The sequence below is a fragment of the Triticum dicoccoides genome, chromosome 7A, assembly GCF_002162155.2.
Source record: "Triticum dicoccoides isolate Atlit2015 ecotype Zavitan chromosome 7A, WEW_v2.0, whole genome shotgun sequence".
Classification (NCBI taxonomy): domain Eukaryota; kingdom Viridiplantae; phylum Streptophyta; class Magnoliopsida; order Poales; family Poaceae; genus Triticum; species Triticum dicoccoides.
The window spans coordinates 427,909,034-427,924,081 of NC_041392.1; the positions used below are offsets into that span (position 1 = coordinate 427,909,034).

The 15,048-nt window shown below is 53.3% G+C and overlaps 1 long non-coding RNA gene across 1 annotated transcript; it reads left to right on the forward strand.

The window, feature by feature from the left end:
- Positions 1-1,541: 1,541 nt before the first annotated feature.
- On the forward strand, positions 1,542-2,551 carry LOC119331194. Its single transcript, XR_005160413.1, has 2 exons — positions 1,542-1,948; positions 2,016-2,551. It is a non-coding gene; the product is annotated as an uncharacterized LOC119331194 (long non-coding RNA).
- Positions 2,552-15,048: the final 12,497 nt, after the last annotated feature.

Consider the following 15,048-nt stretch of genomic DNA (forward strand, 5'->3'; position numbering starts at 1 on the left):
TGTGAATACGTTGGAGAGCATGACGTAGTTGGCCTCATGAGCAAGGTACTCTATAAACCTCAGTTTTGGCTGCCCAAATATAATCTGAACCTTGGTTTTATTAGACAAAGTTGAAAATATGTACACGGGCAGTGAAAGCCTTTACAAAGTATTGCCTTCAAATAAAAATGCAGATAATAGAAATGCACTTCACCATTAGCAATACTCCACTCTATAGTTGTGCAACTGAAACCTGACGTTCGTACCTAAAATGCACTTCACCATTGACTTCTCGACAGCACTGCTCTGCAGTCAGGTGTCATTTGATTGCGTCGAGGCTGACTTCGTTCCTCAGCACCGCGCTCATGACGTAGCAACAACTACAAAATACAGTAGTGAAGTAGCAGCAGTCGGATGCGCACCTGTGTTCGTGTGCTTCACGCTGAGCTGGCCTGCGCACGACACACATGCTGTCGCCAAGTTTGCCGCCCGTGCGCGCTGGCCACCGCCACACCGCCACCACTCGTCGGGCAGCTGCTGCTCCGCAAGGCACCCTGGCCATGTTGGCCGCGCGTGTCGCCACGACGCGCTGGTTCGCTTGTTGGCCGCTGTCGCCGGCACCGATGTCCGCCGCCGGTCTCTGGTTGAGCGCGCTGTCAGTTACCGCTGCCATGCGCTGCGCAGGTGATGCGCCAAGCCCGGCCTCCTGGCCACACATATACGCGTTCCCGCCATCGCCCCAGCATCCCACCCGCTGCCCGTTGCGTCGCGCGAGGCACGCCCAGGACCCGTTGCCTTCATGGCCATGCCATGCCCGCAGTTCGCGGAGCCCGAGTTCCACCGTGAACCGCCTCGACCACCCTCATAAAAGGCCCGCCTCCTCGTGATGCCACACGTGACGCCCGGTCCCGCCGGACAGAGCACGCCGCCGTCGCCTGCCATCGTCAACAACCATTAGTCGTCCGCTGTCGCCGCTTGGAATGTTTAGGAATAACGCTAACACCGTCGTCGCTGGTTGACAAGGGCCACGCCGTCGCGGGCCGAGCTCCACGCGCTCCGGTTCATCACCAACACCGTGGCCCCACTCCCGTTCCCCGACGGCCCTCCTAAAGAAATTCATCTCAGCGGCGGTCGAGAACGAAGACTCCTCATCTTCTGGGTTGTTTCCTTGCTTGATGGCCGCTAGTTTCTTTTCCTTGTTTGCTGCCTAACGTGCGTGATTGTAGGAGTGGAGGACTCGGGCATGGAGTTTGTTATGCGGTGGATTGAGTGGAGAGGTGAGCGCTAATCACGGAAGAGAGGTTGCGGACGCGGGGTGGTCAGTCAAGGTAAATTGCTAAATGCACACAGTAAACATATTAGATCAAGGCTAGCGGTTGGATTGAATTTAATGACCCTAATCCTACGGTGGTAATGGGTTTGTGTATATTTATGAGATGTGTTTAAAGAAGTTTACGCTTGATTGTTTATTAGTAGTAGAGATAGAGATGCGCAGGTGATGCGCCAAGCCCGGCCTCCTGGCCACACATATACGCGTTCCCGCCATCGTCCCAGCATCCCACCCACCGCCCGTTGCGTCGCGCGAGGCACGCCCAGGACTCGTTGCCTTCATGGCAATGCCATGCCCGCAGTCCGCGGAGCCCGAGTTCCACCATGAACTGCCTCGACCACCCTCATAAAAGGCCCGCCTCCCCGCGATGCCACACGCGCCGCCTGGCCCCGCCGGACGGAGCACGCCGCCGTCGCCTGCCATCGTCAACAACCATTAGTCGTCCGCCGTCGCCGCTCGGACGTTTAGGAATAACGCTAACACCGTCGTCGCTGGTTGACAAGGGCCACACCGTCGCGGGCCGAGCTCCACACGCTCCGGTTCATCACCAACACCGTGGCTCCACTCCCGCCCCCCGACGGCCCTCCTGAAGAAATTCATCTCAGCGGCGGTCCAGAATGAAGACTCCTCATCCTCTGGGTTGTTACCTTGCTTGATGACCGCTAGTTTCTTTTCCTTGTTTGTTGCCTAACGTGCGTGATTGTAGGGGTGGAGGACTCGGGCGTGGAGTTTGTTAGCGGTGGATTGAGTGGAGAGGTGAGCGCTAATCACGGAAGAGAGGTTGCGGACACAGGGTGGAGTATTAGATCAAGGCTAGCGGTTGGATTGAATTTAATGACCCTAATCCTGCGGTGGTAATGGGTTCGTGTATATTTATGAGGTGCGTTTAAAGAAGTTTACGCTTGATTGTTTATTAGTAGTAGAGATAAAAATATGCCTTGATCACCATGCTGAAAATAATACACCTTACATAAAGGAACAGAGGGAATATATCTTCTTGATACCTTGTACGGTCAGATGCTAAAAGTTGAGCACAATATTTCTCCTTTTTTTGCTAGGATACACAGTATAGTTTCCTTTTCTCTTTTGTGTTTGCTTGTCAGCCCTCTTTATCCAATCCAAACTCCTCTCTTAATTTTTTTTCTTATTTTTTCTCTCTTTTAGTTGGCTCTTGCCAACTTTTTATTCTTGCATCGTGTACGTGTCTGTTCAACATACATAGTTCAAGCGTGTAACGTAATATTTTAAGTCTCGGCTGTAAGTATTACTGATGTACGATGTATATTATTTGAGCTTATGTGAAAGAACGTGGTGTCTTATTTGTCCTAAGAGGCAAGATAAATAAATGGCGTCCACCCTGCAGTCCAAGACTGCCAACCGAGATCCCCAAGTCTACTCTTCATTGTACACGTCATCAAACATAACATAGTACTAGCCACGGTCTTCATTGTAGCGAAACTGATGTCCGGGGAAATCAACCGAACCTTTCTCATCGGTACCTGCATCTGGTGTTGTTGTGACAAGGGTGAGTCTTTTGGAATCACCAAGTACATTACCAAGGGTACTCTGGTCAACCTTAAGCACCGAGAAAACTGGTATTATGTTCCTTGATTATCGTATCCTAGTGCATGTGTGTGGAGGGGGCGGGGGTTATAGCCCCCTTGAACTCCTTTATCTACCATTGAATTCTTCTGGAGGACCCAACATTGATACTACATTTGAAAATATAAACTTGTATAGGGAGTTGATGTTACCCGGGGTATTTTTGAAACAACTTGGGCCAACGCCTCGAAAGCGTTGGTCTACACGGAGCAATATGTGGTGCCACCACGGTAAGTCAGGTTTGGCTACTGTATCCTTAGCCCATCCAGTTGGGACCAGATCCATAGATACGTCGGCTCTGGTTCGGATGTCGACCCATCGGGAGGTGCTATGGATTAGTTTGATGTTAGCTAGAGGAACTTGTTACCTCTAAACTTCTGGGTCACGTTCGTGCTTATACAGTGATTCTAAGGGCCATGTATCGGTTGGAATGGGGTATGCATGCAAAACTTATAGTGGGAAGTTGGAGCATTCCTATAGGGTTAAATATTTGGAAAGTCGTGTCCACAGTTATGGACGACTTGGAAATTTGTTACGTGAGTCATAGACAACTTGAAATAATAACTAAAATTTGATCAAGGTGTGCGTACATGATTATCTCTTTTTATGGGTATGCAAGGAAGAGGAAGACACGGTGGGGTGATGATTGTACTCATTCTCAGGTGTTCAGGACCACTTAGTGATCAACTAGCTTGGTACCCCTTTTGCGTAGGATGGTCTCATCTTGTTCTAGTATTCATAGGACTAGTTGTTTTACATTGATTAGTTGCTTGCTGCAATCTCACCACTTATCAGTATCCAACCCATGAGTATTGGTAGTATTAGTACCCTTGGTAATGTACTTGGTGATTCCAAAAGACTCATCCTTGTCACAACAACACCAGATGCAGGTACCAATGAGAAAGGTTCGGTTGATTTCCCCGGACATCAGTTTCGCTACAATGAAGACCGTGGCTAGTACTATGTTATGTTTGATGACATGTACAATGAAGAGTAGACTTGGGGATCTCGGTTGGCAGTCTCGGACTGCAGGGTGGACGCCATTTATTTATCTTGCCTCTTAGGCAACATTAGCTTCTAGTCCGTACTTGGACCCGTGTTTCTTCTGCTGCCTAAGTGATGTAACGTTGGGTCCTGTTGACCTCTGAATGGCGATAAATTATGTATTGGCATATGTTTGCCCTATCATTCACTCGTATTTAAACTATTCTATTCATGCGCAATTGCATTTGTTGTGATGTCCACCTTGTTCACCGGCATATGACAATACGTGTAAATTATGAAGTCATATATCGGGGCGACCAAGGCGCTTCTAGCCTTAGCAAGGACTCCAAAGTCTTTGTTGGGACTAGTACTATATATCGCACGTTACACAGACCGAAAGGGTTAATCAATCCCTTGAGACTAGCCTTCGGTGTTGTGTAGAGCTGCCCAAAAACCTAGAGTAATGGCTATAGCTGGAGGCATTTTGATATAATTCTACCTATCACTGTACTCTGGGCAAAACCCCTTTTATGGTGGTGTATGGGAATGAACCATGTCAACTAGGCATATATGTGGCCAATGTAACACCAATCACGACTTTAATAAGTGGTTGGAAGAAAGGCAAGTGATGCAACAAGTACTCTGGCAACACTGAGATGTGCCAAGCAAGTGATGATAACCAAAGCGAACAAGATACGAACTGGATGTTAGTTCCAAGTGGGAGATTGATAACCCACAAGTATAGGGGGTCGCAACAGTTTTCGAGGGTAGAGTATTCAACCCAAATTTACTGATTCGACACAAGGGGAGCGAAAGAATATTTGAAGTTATTAGCAGCTGAGTTTTCAATTCAACCACACCTGGAGATTAATTATCTGCAGCAAAGTGATCAATAGCAAAGTAGTTTGATAGTTTTGATAGTAGTAGTAGCAGCAATAGTAATAGTAACAGTAATAGCAGTAATTTGGTAGCAAGTGTAACAGTGATGATAGCAGTAGTAACTTAGCAGAAACAATATAAGATAAATTTGTAGGCATTGGATCGGTGACTTGTTGGATGATATTCATCATGAGACAGTTATAACCTAGGGCGATACGGCACTAGCTCCAGTTCATTGATATAATGTAGGCATGTATTCCGTAAATAGTCATACATGATTTATTAAAAGAACTTGCATGACATCTTTTGTCCTACCCTCCTGTGGCAGCGGGGTCCATATTGGAGACTAAGGGATATTAAGGCCTCCTTTTAATAGAGAACCAGAATAAAGCATTAATACATGGTGAATACATGAACTCCTCAAACTACGGTAATCACCGGAAGAAGTCCCGGTTATTGTCACTCCGGGGTTACCGGATCATAACACGTAGTAGGTGACTGTAACTAGGGATCAAGCCCTAACAAAACTAACTCGATTACATGATGAATCTCATTCAACTCCTCATCGACCAGCGAGTCGATGAAGGAATTACTCACTCCAAGTGGGGAGCATCACGGAATTAGCGATGGAGAAGGGTTGGTGATGACGAAGAACGAAGATCCCCCTCTCCGGAGCCCCAAACGGACTCCAGATCTGCCCTCCCGAGGAAGAACAGGGCTTGGCGGCGGCTCCGTCTCGTGGATCGCGATAATTCTTTCTCCCTGATTTTTTTCTCCGAAAATAGGATTTTATAGTGTTGGTTTCAAGGTCAGCGAGGCCACCAGGTGGGGACAACCCACCTGGGCGCGCAAGGAGAAGGGGGGCGCGCCTTGGTGGGTTGTGCCCACCCAGGTGGGGCTCTCCGGTAGGTCTTGGCTCCAGAAATTCTTATATAATATATAAAATTCCTTGCAAAGTTTCGTTCCATTTTGAGAACTTTTATTTCTGCATAAAAACAACAGCATGGTAGTTCTGCTGAAAACAGCATCAGTCTAGGGTTAGTTTCATTCAAATCATGCAAATTAGAGTCCAAAACAAGAGGAAAAGCGTTAGGAAAAGTAGATACGTTGGAGACGTATCAACTCCCCCAAGCTTAAACATTTGCTTGTCCTCAAGCAATTCAGTTGACAAACTAAAAGTGAAAAAGAAAAAAAATTATGAACTCTTTTTCTCTTGTTTGCATAAATAAGCTTAAACATCACCCAGGTTTTCAGCCAACATTATAACTAACCATGCGGACAATAACTCTTAAAGATTACATTAACTCATATCAATGACATAATCAGCTAGCAAGCAATAATAAGACATCTGAAACGGCAACACGTTGTCAAAACAGCCATGATATAATATGACAATAATGGTATCTCGCTAGCCCTTTCTGAGACCGCAAAACATAAATGCAGAGCACCTCCAAAGTCCAAGTAGCGGCTAAACATTGTAACTCATGGTAGAAAAGATCCAGTCATGATGCACCCAACGTTAGCTACCCACAATGCATAAATCATGACAGCTGTGCTCTCTCAGTTTCTTGCGCTTGTTTTAGAAGGTGATGACACAACATGACAGTAAATAGATAGTCCCTTCGCAGAGGGAAGCAATGATTTGTAGAGGTGCCAGAGCTCAAGTTTTACAACAGAGATAAATGATTATTTTGAGACATGCACCCTTCTCATTTACTTGATGTCCATCAGTTATCAATATCTCCCATGCTAAACAAACTAGTGGCGGTTCCCAAGTGAAGGAAATATGCCCTAGAGGCAATAATAAAGTTATTATTTATTTCCTTACTTCATGATAAATGTTTATTATTCATGCTAGAATTGTATTAACCGGAAACATAATACATGTGTGAAAACATAGACAAACAAAGTGTCACTAGTATGCCTCTACTTGACTAGCTCGTTGATCAAAGTTGGTTATGTTTCCTAACCATAGACATGAGTTGTCATTTGATAAATGGGTTCACATCATTAGGAGAATGATGTGATTGACTTGACCCATTCCGTTAGCTTAGCACTTTATCGTTTTAGTTTACTGCTATTGCTTTCTTCACGACTTATACATGTTCCTATGACTATGAGATTATGCAACTCCCGATTACTGGAGGAACACTTTGTGTGCTACCAAACGTTACAACGTAACTGGGTGATTATAAAGGTCCTCTACAGGTGTCTCTGATGGTACTTGTTGAGTTGGCATAGATCGAGATTAGGATTTGTCACTCTGATTGTCGTAGAGGTATCTCTGGGCCCTCTCGGTAATGCACATCACTATAAGCCTTGCAAGCAATGCAACTAATGAGTTAGTTGCGGGATGATGCATTGCGTAAATGAGTAAAGATGCTTGCCGGTAACGAGATTGAACTAGGTATTGAGATACCGACGATCGAATCTCGGGCAAGTAATATACCGATGACAAAGGGAACAATGTATGTTGTTATGCGGTTTGACCGATAAAGATCTTCGTAGAATATGTAGGAGCCAATATGAACATCCAGGTTCTGCTATTGGTTATTGACCGGAGACGTGTCTCGGTCATGTCTACATAGTTCTCGAACCTGTAGGGTCCGCACGCTTAACGTTTGGTGACGATCGGTATTATGAGTTTATGTGATTTGATGTACCAAAGGTAGTTTGGAGTCCCGGATGAGATCGGGGGCATGACGAGGAGTCTCGAAATGGTCGAGATGTAAAGATCGATATATTGGATGACTATATTCGGACATCGGAAAGGTTCCGAATGATTCAGGTATTTTTCGGAGTACCGGGGAGTTACGGGAATACGGGGAAGAAGTATTGGGCCTCATGGGCCAAGTGATGGAAGAGAGGAGGCAGGGCGCCCCCCGAATTGGACTAGGGGGGCGGCCCCCTTTCCTCCTTTCCTCCCTCTCCTCCTTCCTTTCCCCCTCCTAGTAGGAGTAGGAAAGGGGAGACCAATTTTTGGGACTAACCTATTAACCGGAGGCCCAGCCCAGAATTGTTGTTTTTTTTGCCTATTTCAGTGTTTCGGAGAAACAGAATATCAAACGGAGTCCAAACGGAATGAAACCTTCGGAAACATGATTTTCTCATCAGATAGGATCCAGGAGACTTGGACCCTCCGTCAAGAAAGCCACGAGGCGGCGACGAGGGTGGAGGGCGCGCCCCTAGGGCGCGCCCCCCTGCCTCGTGGGCCCCTCGAATCTCCAACGACGTACTTCTTCCTCCTATATATACCTACGTACCCCCAAACGATCGGGGACAGAGCCAAAAACCTAATTCCACCGCCGCAACTTTCTGTATCCATGAGATCCCATCTTGGGGCCTATTCTAGAGCTCCACCGGAGGGGGCATCGATCACGGAGGGCTTCTACATCATCATCCAAGCCCCTCCGATGAAGTGTGAGTAGTTTACTTCAGACCTACGGGTCCATAGCTAGTAGCTAGATGGCTTCTTCTCTCTTTTTGGATCTCAATACAATTGTCGGATTTCGGGTTCCGACAGACCTTTGAGGTTCGAACACTGGGGTGCGCGCGGAGATCTCTCCCCTACCGATCTACGTCCAATCTCCTCGTGTGATCTAAGCTGGAAACAACTAACAACACAAGGGACACGAGGTTTATACTGGTTCGGGCCACCGTTCTGGTGTAATACCCTACTCCAGTCTATGGTGTGGTGGATTGCCTCAGGGGCTGATGATGAACAGTACAAGGGAAAAACAGCCTCGCGAGAGGTGTTCTTGAGCCGGTGCGATGAACTGTTTGGGTGAGTTCAGTCGCCTCTCTCTCTCTCTCTGCTAGGGCTCTACCAGATCTCTAGATGTCCTCTCCCCTACTCTGTGGTGGCTAGCTCTATTTATAGAGGCCCTAGGCCTCTCCCAAATAATGAGCGGGAAGGGCGCCAACAATTGGCCATTTTGAAGGGGAACATCTAGTACAAGTTATCCTGACCAAAGGTGGTCTTCGGCTACCAAAAGCACTGGTGATGACGCCGTCTTGGGCTCCACGGTGACCTCCGTCCTGCCGCTTTGCTGGTCTTGGTCTCGTTGCACCGGAATGGTAACCTTTGCCCGATGCCTTGGCCTGTCCTTGCCCCCTTTGCATCAAAGGGGAAACAAGGACACTGTGTAGGCCAGCGCCCGCCTGGCGCCCGCCTGGTCTCGATCGTCATGGGCTCCTCGCGAGGTACTCCTGTCTTAATATCTCCGCCTCCTTGCGAGCCTGCCTGATGAGGCTGCCTCTAAGGAGGCTTCCGGTCGTCCGCCCTACGAGGCTTGGCCCCTCGCGAGGGTCTTGAGCTTGAGCTGATGAAGATGGGCCGCGCTGGGCCCCCACTTGAGCCACGCCGCAGGCCACAGGTAGGCAAGTCTGGGGACCCCCGTTCCCAGAATGCCGACAGTAGCCCCCAGGCCCAAGGCGCGCCCGGGCTTGGCCTAGCGGGGAGCGAAGAGGAAAGTGCGAAGCGCTGCGGGCCCAAAAAGCCTACGGCCTCGGGCGCCGCGTGGAGATTGATTGGTCATGGACGTCCGCGCTTCCCCACGACGCCTTATTACGCGCCCGGCTAAGCGGACACGTAGTTGCACATAGTTGTTCCTCCTTCCCGCTGCTCGCTTGCCTCCTACCTTTCCTTCTTCTTCGGGCTCCAGCCTCCGCCGCCAATCCGGCTCAAGTTCTTCCTCCTATTCACCGCCATGGCGCGGACGAAGAAAGGAAGGGGAAAGAAGCCCGCGCCTTCGCCCCGCACACCTCCGATGGCGACCCCCGCTGTTGCTCGGTCGATCATACTCAATCCAGAAGCCTTGAACAAGGTCCGCTCCGCCGTTGCCACTATCTTCAACGAGTGCGGCAGGACCACAGTCTGGCCTGCGTCCCATGCCTCCCTTGATAGGATCGTCACAGAGGTCCGATTCTTCGCCGATGCCCTATGGGCGGGTCTGGTTCCCCCTTTTCCGCCTTCTTCAATGCGGTGCTCTCCCATTATCAGATCCGCATGATGCACCTTGGGCCGGAGTCCATTACTCTTCTGGCTGTCTTTGCTTTTGTTTGCGAGGCGATGATAGGCATTCCTCCTTCCGTTGCCCTGCTGCACCACTTCTTTTCCTTGTGCCTGAGCGACCCCACTCAGTGCTCAGGGTGTGTGAGCTTCCTAGCCGTGCTAGAGACGGCCGCTTTAGGGATCGACTTCGGCCTTCCTCCTCCTGAGGCCAGGTTCAGAGAGCGGTGGATGTATGTGGAAGTTGGAGTGCCCAATCCTCTGCTCTCGCACCCGACCTCGCCTGCTGTTCCTCACGTGGGTTGGGATCATGAGGTGCTCGCGAGCCCCCGGCTCGCCTTCGTCTGGCGCCGCTTCCAGAGTTTGAGGGCGCTCAATGTGACAACACCCAAGATGGTGAAGGAGTTCCTCCAATGTCGCATTGCTCCTCTCCAGCGCCACTCTCGCCGGATGTGGGACTTTGCGGGGCACAGAGACCGCATGCGGTTTCAGGAGGAGGACTTGGCGCCTGAAGCGCTGCGAACGATGCTCAGGGTCTTGACTGGCGATCCTTCCCAGGCAGCCTTCGGAGTAATGGTGTCCTCTTGTATCTTTGCTCCGGTAGGGCCGATTTTGTGAGGCAGATGCCCAGCTTCGACGAGTGGGGGCTGCGCCCGACTGGCTGCACGGGGCCCCGCGAGAACCCAGCCGTCGTGGTGGCTCCCCCTGCTGCCCACAGCGGTCCTTCCTCGGGCGACAGGGCGGGAAGACGAGAACCGGCGGGAGTTGAGGCGACCGATGTCGAGGTGCCGACGCCGCGAGAAGCCTCGAAGGCGGCGTCTCCCGAGGCCCGCCCTGGAGCGGCGGTGGGTGCGAAGTTGCGGCCTATGGTTCCTGAGGCCGGGGCTCCCGAGGCCCCAGCCGTTCCTCGCGAGGCGACGCCTGACAACACCCCCCAGGCTGACTTCTCCGGTGCTGATCGGCTTGACGCTTCTTCCGCACCAGAGACCGACCCCTGCGCCGAGCGCTTGGGTCAGTTTCGCATAGACTTCGAGGCCCTCCGCAAGAGGAAGGAGGCCTTGGGTGGCAACGACTGCCCTTGCCGCTTGCTGAAGCGCAGGAAGTACTTTGCCATGGACGAGTAAGTCTTCTTCTTTCTCTGCTCATTTACTTTGCTATCCCTACGACTGATTGTGGCCTTTCAGGCCCTGCCCTGCGAAACTCGCCGAGTCAGCCCGGGAGCTGTCCCCCCAAGCTCCGCCTGCTCCGCTGGCCCTGGGCGCGCCGAGCTCGAGCGGCACCCCTGCTGCCAGACCGGTTGGTGGAATGGTCCATTCCATAGGGCACCTCGAGCCTGCGCGCCCGATGTCCTTTCTTTATGAGGCCTCCTGGGGCACATCCGGCTTGCCCCGCGTTCCTCCTCTGATCATAGATGGTGAATGGCTGAAGTCTGCCTTTGGCTCCTCCTCCGTGGGTGGACCGACGCCAGGCCGGATTCCCAGAGAGGTCCGTTCAGCGATGGCTGGGGCGCCAGCCCCCAATCCCCGCACCGGGAGGGGGCTTGCCGCCTCGGGGCCCTCCACATGCCCCGGTGGAAGAGGGTGATGCGGGAGACATGCTCAGGCGCGCTTGGGAGCGACGTGCCCTTCGCGAAGAGTTCCTCCAGAGGGCGGCAGATGCGGTGAGCCGGATCGGGGCAGAGCTTGCTGATGAGGATGCGTGCCTCAGGCCAAAGGCTTGCGCCTTGCTGAGGAGAGGCGCAAACTAAAGGTAGCCGTCGCCCTCGCGTGTCACCAATGTGATCTCGAAAACGCGAAGGCTGAAGCGTCGCTGGTAGCTTCGCGGGAGGCCTTCTCCCAGGCCGTCGAGGAGGCTCGGGAAGCAGACCGACGGCGCAAGGATGCGGAGGAGCGCGCATGAGAGCTCCAGGCCTGGAGCAACTCCCTGGAGCAGCAAGTGGAACTGCGCCAGGCGGCCCTTGAGTTGATGGAGGGGGCCCCTGTTGATCGGGCGGAGCTTCTGAAGTGCGAGGAGGCGCTGACGCTGGAGGCCGCTGAGTGCAACCTTGATCTTGAGCGGTTGGAGACGAGGGAGCGCCTGGTGGCTTGGGCGGAGGATGACGTTGCCGCTTGCGAAGCCCGGGCCCAGGAAGAAGTTGATCGGCGTGTGGCGGAAGCTCGCTCGGCCTTCGAGCGCGAATACGAGACAAGGTTGGGGTTGATCAAGGCCGAGGTCGAGGGCAGGACCGCAACCCTCAGGGCCAAACTGGCCGAAGTGACGCGGCGTGCAGACTCCTCTGCAACTGCCCTCAGTGCAGCATAGGCGGAGCTGTCCTCTTCCCGGGCCGAGCAGCTTCTTCTCCAACAGAGGGTTGATGACGCCGAGGCCATCGCGCAGCAGAATGAGGACGAGATCCGCCGGTGGCGGGTTCTGGAGCGTGAGCATGCCCCCATGCTTCAAACGCTCAGAGAAAGGGCCAACACAGCTTTGGGCAACATCTGCGAGGCTGCCGCTAAGGAGCCACATGAGGTCAACTACACCGACAACCTCCAGTTTTTCACCGATGTGGTGACACTTCTGGAGAACCGCTCCGAGAGGTCCCGTTGGCTTGTCGAAGAGAGGAGTCGAGCTTTTCTCGGGTGCGCCTTCTCCCGCGTCTTCAGCTATCTACTGGGCAGGGACCCCCCATTCCGACTTCAACGCTGCCATCGCACCCGTGCCTATAGCCGTCCGGGGCGACCTGGCATGATGGGTGGAGGACAACATGGACGCCCTCGTCAGGGCCTTCGCGTCTGATGATGACGACGTGGTCGTGGCCGCCAATGAAGGCGGTGTTGTGGATGAGCCTGGTGCTGACGGAGATGCTGGCGGCGGCGGCAATGTCAACGACGCCAGTGATGCCTCTGAGGATGCCCAAGAAGACGCGGTGAGTGATATGTCTGACTGACCGCATGTCACTGCTGTTTATCCTGCACGAAGAAGGTTCGGGCTTGGCCCTGAAGAATGTAAGAGCATTTTTGGAGGGGAAGCCCCTCATGTAAAGGTTTGCAATTAGTACCCTGGTAAGTATAACGTTGCGTGTGAACTTAGCCGCTGGCCCGGTGATGAGTCAGCTGACTTGTGTACCTTCCGCCCCCGACGAGTCCTGAGCGGGCCTGTGGGGGCCGCCGTACCTTGGGGGTCGTCTGATTAACTTGTAGATTCTGTGATGAGGACCTCCGGAAAGGGTGCGGCAACAGCGGTCCTGGCTGTAAAACGTGCCTGGCCCAGCCCGGCTCGCGAGGGGCTCGCGAAGGGCTCGCGAGGGGGGGTGCAGCTGACGCTAACTTTGGATGCAAAGCCGAAACCAGAACGCGAGAGATTGCTCGAACGAGACTAAACAACCCTTCCCCCAAACACACGCAAGCATCGATCTCAAATCCAACTTAAATCCAAATCGAAGAACTTTGTCAACAAGGAAAGGCAAATGCAAAAGGCCGTGTCCGGCACCTAGTCTAGTCTTTGACGTCTTCTTACCAGCGCGGAGCTAAGTGCTGCCACTAGGCATGGGCGGGAGCCCCCGAGGCCTGAGGGCGGCTCTTCGGAGACTCCGGGGCGTGTACAGCCCCACTCATTATTACATGAGAGTGTCACGGGCGGCGAGCTTCATAGGCACTGGGCCTTCTTCACAGGTACCGGTCTTGCTTCATATCGCCAAATGAGGGCCCCGCCTTGCGCCTCACTCTGCCGCCATTGACGGCGACCGAAAAACAAGGACGACGCCAATGGGGCAGAGTGGTCGCCAGCGGTTCCCCCGACGACCACGGGTCCCCTGCCGGGGGCAGGCCCTGGGGCACCTCCCCGACAGAGGGCCTACCTCCTGAGAACGCCTTGCTCCGACCGCCGCAGGGACGAACCCGAATCTCGGCCCCTCTCCTGCAGCCCCCTGCGCCCTCCCCCTGAGGGGTATGAGGCTGCAGCATTGGGGCAGCCATCTGCTGCGGCGACCTGTATCTCCTGCGATCCATGGTTAGCATAAGCTTGCTCCTTAGGGATGAATGGTACCCGATAGTTGTTGCTGCCGGTGCGGTTGTCGAGGCTCTCTTGGGGTTCCCGATAGAGCTCGGCTTCTGGTGTCTCCTCGCCCCAGCCTGGCTCGAGGAATGAGCCATGATCTTCTTCCAGTGCGCACCCCTGACCTACCATGCGGGGCACATAAGCTTCTGGGGCCATCGCCTCGTGGGCCTCGCCGTAGTGCCCCGCATGCCGCGCAGTCTGGCTTGGAGCGCTATCTTGGGGGTGATGGCGCGGCGGTCCGCCGAAGCCGAAGGCCGCGGCATGCCCCCCTTCGCTGGCCTGAGAGGGGGCCGGCGTGACTTGTCGCCCGGTGCCGGCGGAGGTGTTGGCGCTGGACGATCCCTGGAGTCCGCTGGAAGTTGTGTGCGTGCCCACGATGCCGCCACACGACCCGCCTTGGGTCTGGGGTGGCAGCTGGACGCAGAAAGGAGGTGTTCCTGAGGCGGCGGCGTCCAGGAGCTCGGCTACTCGCTCCAACAACACGTCGCGGCCGCCCTCCAGAAGTCGGCACCGTAGCAGCTCTTGGGCCACCGTGAGCGCGGCCCTGGAATTCACTTGCTCCCGTTGGGTGTACGTCGCTGTGGTCGTGGCGTGGTTTGAGGCCCTTGCTGCGGCTCGCACCTGCCGTGGTGTGTGGGAAGGCGGCGTCTGGCCATGTCGTCCGCGCCCCATAGCGCCCTGCGGAGCGCAGGCTGCCTGACGCGCTAGGTTGAGGTCGCCTTGGGCTGGTGACACGGCGTGGGCGGGCCACGCTGCCCAGCAGTCGGCTTTGGCAGCCGGGTCTCTTGACATCTGAACGGTGAGGCAACAGAACACGATGCGGTGGAAGAAGGATTCTGGCGCACCCCTACCTGACGCGCCAAATGTAGGATTTCGGGTTCCGATAGACCCTTGAGGTTCGAACACTGGGTTGCACGCGGAGATCTCTCCCCTACCGATCTACGTCCAATCTCCTCGCATGATCTAAGCTGGAAACAACGAACAACACAAGGGACACGAGGTTTATACTGGTTCGGGCCATCGTTGTGGTGTAATACCCTACTCCAGTGTGTGGTGTGGTGGATTGCCTCAGGGGCTGATGATGAACAGTACAAGGGAAAAACAGCCTCGCAAGAGGTGTTCTTGAGCCGGTGCAATGAACTGTTTGGGTGAGTTCAGTCGCCTCTCTCTCTCTCTGCTAGGGCTCTACCAGATCTCTAGATGTCCTCTCCCCTACTGTGTGGTGGCT